Source organism: Andrographis paniculata, unplaced genomic scaffold, assembly GCF_009805555.1.
Source record: "Andrographis paniculata isolate CXL003 unplaced genomic scaffold, ASM980555v1 Contig62END, whole genome shotgun sequence".
NCBI classification, from domain to species: Eukaryota; Viridiplantae; Streptophyta; class Magnoliopsida; order Lamiales; family Acanthaceae; genus Andrographis; species Andrographis paniculata.
In genome coordinates, this window is record NW_026137598.1 from 554464 (window position 1) to 563435 (window position 8972).

General features: G+C 27.8%; 1 long non-coding RNA gene across 2 annotated transcripts; it reads right to left on the reverse strand.

The window, feature by feature from the left end:
• Positions 1-2667: 2667 nt before the first annotated feature.
• On the reverse strand, positions 2668-4683 carry LOC127260636 (uncharacterized). 2 transcript variants are annotated; one of them, XR_007840758.1, is made up of 3 exons: positions 4491-4683; positions 4237-4407; positions 2668-3157 (listed from the first exon to the last, which is right to left on the reverse strand). It is a non-coding gene; the product is annotated as an uncharacterized LOC127260636 (long non-coding RNA). The 2 variants fall into 2 exon arrangements; XR_007840757.1 differs by having other exon boundaries at positions 3447-4407.
• Between the last annotated feature and the right edge of the window lie 4289 nt (positions 4684-8972).

An 8972-nucleotide genomic window follows, 5' to 3' on the forward strand; every position in this document is an offset into this window, starting at 1 on the left:
CCACTACAGGCCATTTAATATTGAAGCCAAGAGACAATTCAAAAGGAAGAATAAAAATAAATGAGTCAATCAGCAACTCTAAGAGACAAAAGAAGCGTAAAAGAATGAATAAGAGAGATAACCAGCAGGATAAATGCAAGGAAATTGATTTTTTGTTAATTCACACACGATTTAGTTGCAAAGTGTGTTTAGGATGTTAATGAACTATCAAATTATATGAATATTATTCCAGAAAATGCAGCAAAATTAATCGTCAATTAAAAAAATTATTGCTGAAATCATGCAAGTTTTTTTTTTAAAAAAAAATCTATTTTCCACGAAAACAAGTTTTGTTTCCGCGAGCTCGCGGAAACAAACCTTGTTTCCACGGAGAGCAGCCAACTTTTACAAAAAACATATGTTTCTAGAGGAAACAAGGTCTGCGCGAGCTAGTGGAAACAAACCTTGTTTCCGCTAAAAATAGGCAACATTCATCCTAAACCTGCCAACATTTATATATACTAAGCCAAGCATTTTACTAGATACCGTTCAATATCTTCTGTTTTAACAAGCATCATGAGTATTAAGTAGTAATTGTTGCAAAATACAGTCAACAGATCAAACACCAATTAAAATTCAATCCATCGATCAACACCAACAATCTATTCAAATTAAATCGATCGATTAATACCAACAATCCTTTCAAATTCAATTCATCAAAGTCAAAAAACCAATCATCAAACTCAATTTTCGCCTTACCCACGACCTTGTCCTCGTCCTCGCCTTTGCCCTTGTCCACCATCATGTTTTCATGCGCCCATCTTAATACGACTCTTCCTCGGTTGAGCATCAGCGTTTTCATCTTCTTCACATGCAATCTTTGCACCAGCAGCAAGCATTGACCTCTCTTTCACATTCCCAATATTACGATTCTCCTCCTGCAGTGAGATTTGTACACAATACTTCTTTCACAATCTATCCAAAAATTCACGCCTGCCAATTTGCTCTCAAACCTGCCAAGTCAAGTCAAGGGACCAATTTTTCATGTAGAACATAGAGAAAATACCACAACTGTGGATATCCGGTTACATAACATGGGGTGGCAACTTGACTGCAAAATGGGAATTCCATCGTGGATCTAGAAATAATATCTTTGCAGCCCGTCAAAAATATCCAAAAAGTCGGTCAAAAACCACTGAGTCCGATTTCCATCCATCAATAGCATTTAAGCTATTGAAATAGAAAATCTTCTTGCGAAATGAACACGGAAAATAACACCCAATTTTTGAAACAACGAAATGGAAAAAAGAACTGCAACAAGATACACAAAACGAATTCAACATTTCATAATGCATCATATCATCATCTCAAATACGTAAACTCAACATTTCATATATGCATAAAAAAAAACACTCACGTTGTCAGCCTTTAAGTATCCAATCTGATCGTTACCAAGGTATTCCAAGTCCAATTTTCGTTCTCATTCCTTAACCAGTTCTTGGTCAGTTTTTTGGGGAAAACTATTTTCGATCTTAACTCGCACCATATACTACATACATAAAAAAACATAGCATCAGTTTATTTCTACCATAAGGATCCAATATTCCACGAGTTAGCATTTGATATATGATCAATAATCATTTTTAATACATATTTTAAGCACATGTAAATATATACTCACAACCACGTTGGATGAGACACAAAATTTGGACATTGGAACACATTTCTGTTTGTTTTCTCTGAAAGTTGATCTGTTTAAGAAGGTACCAAAGGCATCAACCACATTGCTTGCGACATCAAAAGAAGGACGTAAACTCTGGATATCATACTTGAATATGACATTGATTCCATCCAAAAAAAATAATGTCTCCCAAATCGGCCTTTGATGCTCATTATAAATAAAATGCCCATTTAACAGCCCTTTCTTCCTCCTCACTCAACTTGAACTCATCAAAAATACTGGAGGATCTTTCATATGGAGAACAGAAAACTTTCGAGGGCTTTTGATCCTGATGAGCCTTAATTTCTTTTGTTTGAAGCTTGTGAAGGGAAGACTCACTGCACTAAGGTAATTTTAGACTAGAGGACATTGGCGATTGAATATTTTCTCGTTCAGTTGATTCATATAATACAATTTCCTACCAAATAAATTCATCAGTCTTAAAAAACGTTTCATATACGCAATTATAAATAAAGCTAAAATACAATATATAATTAGTTATACCCTGCAAATACTCAGAGCAATCTTGGTTGGCGAACCTTCCTTCGAACGTCCGGCAGCATTCTCAAACTCTTGTGTTAACCCAAGTGAAAAAAGACTCATTGGGTCAACATCAACTTCTTCAACGCACTTTTGCTTCTTTCTGGGAGGTTTACAATCGACTCCATCAGTTTGCACTTCCGCCTTATTTTCAGTTTGCTCCAATAACAATGATCAAGAATATATTCTTAATTAATTCAAAATATAAATGATATTATAGTTATCTAACAATGATCAATTAAAAATACATGTTCAACATTTTCTTCTTCATGGACAAGTTCCTCCTCTAGAGGCAAATCACACTCAAAAAATTTCTATGATAATCATCAGGATTAAGGTTTATATACATTGCAATTGTATAAGAAAATCAATTGATCTATAACAGAAAAACATGAAAACTATAAACTCATAAAATTAAAATTCCCTTCTCTACATTCTTTTCATGAAGACCTTCTTCTTCATGGACAACTATCCCCCGCAGGGGCAAATCACACTCAATAAATTCCTATACAATAATCAGGATTAACGCTTATATACACCATTGTTCTGACTTTAATACCACTGAATGCTAACTCCAGCACCACCAAAATAATAGCTTCCAGCGTGTGCAGCTCGCCATCCATACCATCCTTCATATTTTCAAGAACCCAAAGGAATTGAAAGTATGCATTGCAATTGTACAAGAAAAGAAATGGATTTATAACAGAACAACATTAAAACTATAAACTCATACGATTGAAATCACTTTCTCAACATTTTTTCATGATGATCTTCTTCTTCTGCTATTTTGCTGTCATCAGAAATGTCATCCTCACGACCCTCAAACTTGTTGTATTCTTGTCTTAAATTGTAAAGAATTTTGCACGCCCCGGAAATCTCATTCTTGTACCATTGTAATGATTTTTCATGATCATCCTCCTATGTACCAGTCAAAGAATCAAGACAACACTCCAAAAGCACTACTTTAGCATATCAATAAGTATTACTTAACATATCACAATGGAACAATCAGCAGGCAAAAACAAACAATATGTATACCATCCTCCTATGTGTCAATCAATGCATCGAATCCAGCATTTCAGAAATATTAATTCAGCATATCAACAAGATTGCTTAGCATATCCTAAAGGAACAGTTAGCAGGCCGAACAACCCATCAACTTAGCGTATTCAAAGCTACATGTTTCAATTGGAATACAAAATCTAACCTTTGAGGATCGAACATTTTGAGGGTTGAAAAGCTTTGAAACATCTTCCAATATTAGTTTTCGTGTAAGATGGCATGAAAAAGAATGCCTCCGCATTTCTCACTATGGAACTTGTCAAAAAATATATGCTAAAAACAGAAAAATAGAATATTACACAAAGAGAACAATAAAACAAAAAAGTAAGCAAAAAGATTACAATATTTTAATTTATCATTAAACAATGCATATCTCCGGATGGCCTTCCTGTGACCAGTGTTTTCTTCTTGAATTTTTTGGACATCGCGTCCAAATCTTCCACAATCTTATCCCTCACAAAATCAACCTAATTGAACTCACTTTCCAACTCATTGGACTCAAGGAACTGGAATATACAATGATTAATCTTCGAATTGGATATGGGCGTAAGCAAGACACACATGCAGTACATGACATATATTCACCAAAAATTAACATCACTCCTTAGCCTGCCACTGTCCAGTAACTCTTTTAACAAAGGCTCAACAATATGTTTCTTATCCCCACCTATGAGTTTCATATCTAATCCAACTCTATCGGCAAAACTGTACCAAGAATCAGACTCATACAAAGAAATAGGTTCCTTATTTTTCCCATATGGCAGCCCATACACAACAACAATATCCCGATTCGTAAATACCATCTATTCCCATTAGATAGATGAAAGCATTCGCTATCAGGGTCCCAATAACTCAATAATTGCATAATTGGAGCCACATGAATAGGCATCAGTTTCACATGGAATAATCCTTTGAAAGGACTAGATTGAATATACCTCCTAATCGACTAACGATAAGGTTGCTGTAAAGATTCGTTGAGGTGAACGACTTTCCTAGGAACGCATGGTAGTTGAACGATAGGGTCCTTCGACATTGTTGATCACTTTCGACGAGTTGGGATTAATTGAACTAGGGCATCGCGAACTCAATATAGGGCTTCTCCAAATCTACAACAACAAGAACGGCGATTTAACTTGGGTAACATGGAAGGAAAGAAATATTTAATGAGCGTTTAACATACAGTACTTACCGAAACATAGGAGCACCGGCGATGAAGAAATTGACAACTATGAGCGCATCCGTGTCGTCGATTTGAAATGACGCAACGGGTTGAAGAAGTTGAAGACAAAGAATCGAAGTTAAATACGAATTGAAAACCGTCGAGGAACGAGTGAACAAGTTTGATGAAAAAGGCGATTTGAAGAAGAATACCGAGAGAGTGAATCTTACGAATCGGTGCGAGGAGAGGGAAGACGAATGCTTAAACCCTTAGTCTGAATTGGGAAATTACCATCCAACTCATGTTTAATCTCAACCATTAGATTATAATATACTATGATGAAGGACTTATGTTGTATCAACACCGGATCCGTCTTCATATTTAATTTAATATAAAAAAATTATTATATTTTTAAGTATTAAAAAAAATTAGTGATAATAAATAAATAAAATTTTGATTTATTTTAACTATAATTATATATGTATACATAAAAGAATAATTATATTTATATTTTTTTACTAATATTAAAAAATTAAAAAAAATAATTATTACATAGGCTTTTAAATAGGTTTGTAAGTCTGGTCTGACTCTAAAATAAATTTGGCATAGACCTTATAATATTTTTGTTTTAAACTAATAGGCTAGACTTGAGCCATAATTTTTCTAAATAGGCTTAGTCTGTTTAACCAAGTTTGGCTTGGTTATAATTACTTGTGTTTGACTCTTATTATACATTCTAAAACTTAGTTTAAATTTTTTAATATCCATTTTAGAAATCAGTTATATATTGTTATATAAAATAATATAGATATACTTTCGAATTTTAAATCTAAAAATTACCCTTTGCTCTTCCAAACTTTATCATTTTTTTTTTTCATTTTCTTGATGTGATCCCTGAGTAAAATTTCAGGATCTAACCTTTTATTTCTGAAAAACATAAAAGTAAAAAAATTAGTTCCAATTATTTCTCTTCAAATGTAGATAGACCATAAAAGCCACAGCAAGTGATGAACAATAAAAATATGATATTAAGGTAATATTTCAAATAAAAAATAAAAACTCGATTTAATAATTTTGATTGATAAAAAAAGTGAGAGAAAATACAATTGGAATCTTAAAATAAAAAATCTTTAGATTGTGTTTAAATGCCAACTCAATTATTTTATTTTATTTCCTAAAAGATATGAAAACCAAAAAAAAAATTATTTTTATATTTTATATTATATAAAAAAATAAATTTTATTCAAAAATATCATATTAAATACTCTGTCAGTCCCATAAGAAGAGTTCTATTTTCTATTTTTATCCCTCCTAAAATAATAATACTATTTTTTAATATAATAATTGTATTACCACGTAACATAGTAAATACTCTTACAACTTTCAATATTATACACAAATATCATTATTGTTTTATTAAACAATATTAATACGGGCATTTTTATCTTTTTTTATTATAATCCAATATAATACTAATATTAAAAAATATACGTGTAAAAAAATAAATATTATTATTTTATTGAGATGGAGATATTATTTATTTATATTAGATCTAAACTTTTTATTTTTCATGCGCTAAATTTAACTCTGGATTCTACACCTATAAAATTTGTTTATTTGTAGTTTCAAATACATTTTCATAATATACATACATATATGATATATATATATATATATATATACATCCTAAAATAATCGGACTTATTATTTATTTATATTTAAAATCTATTTACCCAGAAGCAGATTTAATTACACCAATAATTTGCCCATACTTAAATGACATGATAGGCATATTATTGTTGGTACATGAAGCAACTTTTGTGGGCCACTAAATTGGGTCCACATGGGCTACTATAATTGGGCCTTGTGGAAATTAGTTCAACCCGTCACATGCTAGTGGGCCCCATTCATTGACATTTTTGTCAAAATCCAACCCCTCGTAATTAATTACTCTCAGTCACGTGGGCTCCATGTGCCCTCTATTCCCATAGTGTGGGCCCCAATTTACTACCTTTAATCTCCTCCACAAACTTTCGTATTATCCTAATGTTTGCTAATAGTACTATAAATTACTTTCTCCTCCGATATAATTATATTATTTTATTTTAATATTTCAATATTAAAATAGGTGTATAATAAAAATTTACTAAACAGTAGATTAAAATTAGTTGAATAAATAAAAAAATAAAAAAGTAAAAGTTATTTAAATTGTGTCCGTTCCGCCACAGATGATTTTTTTTTTGTCCGTATCATAAAAGATGACCTATTCCTTATTTTTAGTAGATTTATTCATCTTAAACATACTTAATAAATATAAATTAATTTAATTATATTTCTAATTTCTTACCAGCAGGGTCATTCAAACCCCTTTATTTATCTCTCCGCAGTAAACAAATATTTATATATATATTTAAAACTTCTTAATTTTTTAAAAAATTAGTTTTAAGTTAATTATAAATAAATAAATATATTTACTATATAAGATTTTATCATCTACAAAATGATATTCGTATTATATACATATAATTATAAAAATATTTAAAATACCAAAAACACTATTCATATAAAAAAATAATAAAATAATAATATTATTAATAACTTACTAATTTATACTATCTAAAATATTGTGTCCCTAAACAAATGATTCATCTTGCTGAGACCGAGGAAATATTATATTAAATAAAGTTATTGCTACTATTTTTGTTTAACATTTCTATATTATATTCTTATCTCATATGAACGTGCTTCTTCGGTCTCATTTTAATTATTTCAATTTTTTTTGTTATCAACTCCACCTCAATTGATATGTTTTTTTTTTTAAATATACTAAATCTAAATATTAACAAATATAAATTAATTTAATTAATTTTATAACACATAATATCATTAATTATGTAGGAGTCACTCAAAATTTCTTTATTATTTTTTACAAAAGTATATCTATATTGCATCTTTTTATATTGAGATATATTATTTAAAAATATTTAAACATATACTTTAAATTTATTTTAATTATATATATATTAATTTTTATTATAAAAGTATAATAATATTACTCATATAAAAAAATTATTTTAATTTAATATTATTAACTAATTAAACTTCGTTATCTTAAATATTGTCTGACAGTCAAAATGAACCAAATCTAATGGTATGGAAAGGGAGCATTTATTTATTTTCTACATATAAATTTTATAATAATAATAATTTATAGTATATAAGTAGTACAATAGTGGGATCAATATATAATTTTAACGTTAATGATGTTTTGTAAGTGTAATCTTTGCTAGATTTTTAAAATTTTATTATTTCAATTTTGTATTTTTTAAAAATAAAATATATATATTTTTTTACAAAATATCTCATCAAATATTATAATAATATCAAATGCAAATTAATTTTTTCTCCATTTACTCAAAAGAAACCCACGTTATTATGCTTGTAATATTACTGTAATAAAAGGTAAGATACAATAATTGTTTTTTTTTTAAAAAAAAAAAATATATATATGTGATGATTACAACTACTAAAAATAAATGAATAAATTGATTTTGAATTAATTGTAAGATTTTACATTCGATTTTATTATTCTAATTTTTTCTCCCAAAATATCAAATCAAATATTTATTTTCATTTATTATATTATATTAAAATTTAATTCTACATTAAAAATATTATATCAATACATATTTATATGACATAAAAAAACTATTTTAATTTGAAATTTTATTATTAAAAAATAAAACTCAAAACAAACAAAATATCACAGATAAACACACATACTATTTTTAGTCTTATAATATTATAATATCTTTATATAAAATATTATATATATATATATATATATATATATCTAATATAATTAATTTATCAAAGAAAAAAAAAAAGTAAACAAACTTTTCTTAAAAAGTAAAACTTAAAAATTTTTAATCACAATTAAATTTAAACTAATTTAAATTATCTATTTAGTTTTTAAAATTTATTTTTAATTACATTTAAATATAACTGATAAGAAATAAACACGACCCAAAAATTTAAGAATTCGATTCGAGCATGATACGGAAATTCGAACTTAGATTATTTGATATAATATAAATGTGTATTGGAATGATTTTTTAAATTTAAAATTAATTTTTAATATAATTTAAAAATAAAAATATAAAGATTCAATTTTATATTTTTAGAAGGAAAAAATCAGTGAATAAAATATAATGGTGTATTTCTTTGGAGGTTAATATTTTTTGTTTGAATTTTGAATAGTAAGCTTTTTAAATTTAAATAATTTTTATGTTATATAAAAAGTTATTGATGTGATATTTTAAATATTAAATTAATTTTTAATATAATATAAAAATAATCGATTTGATATTTTTTGGAGAAAAAACTCATTCAATAAACTTAACAATGTAGTTTGTTGGAGTTCAAATTTTAAGTTTGAGTATTGATATTAAAAATTTTCAATTTGAATGATTATTAGATGGTACATGAATATATATTAATATAATATTTTGA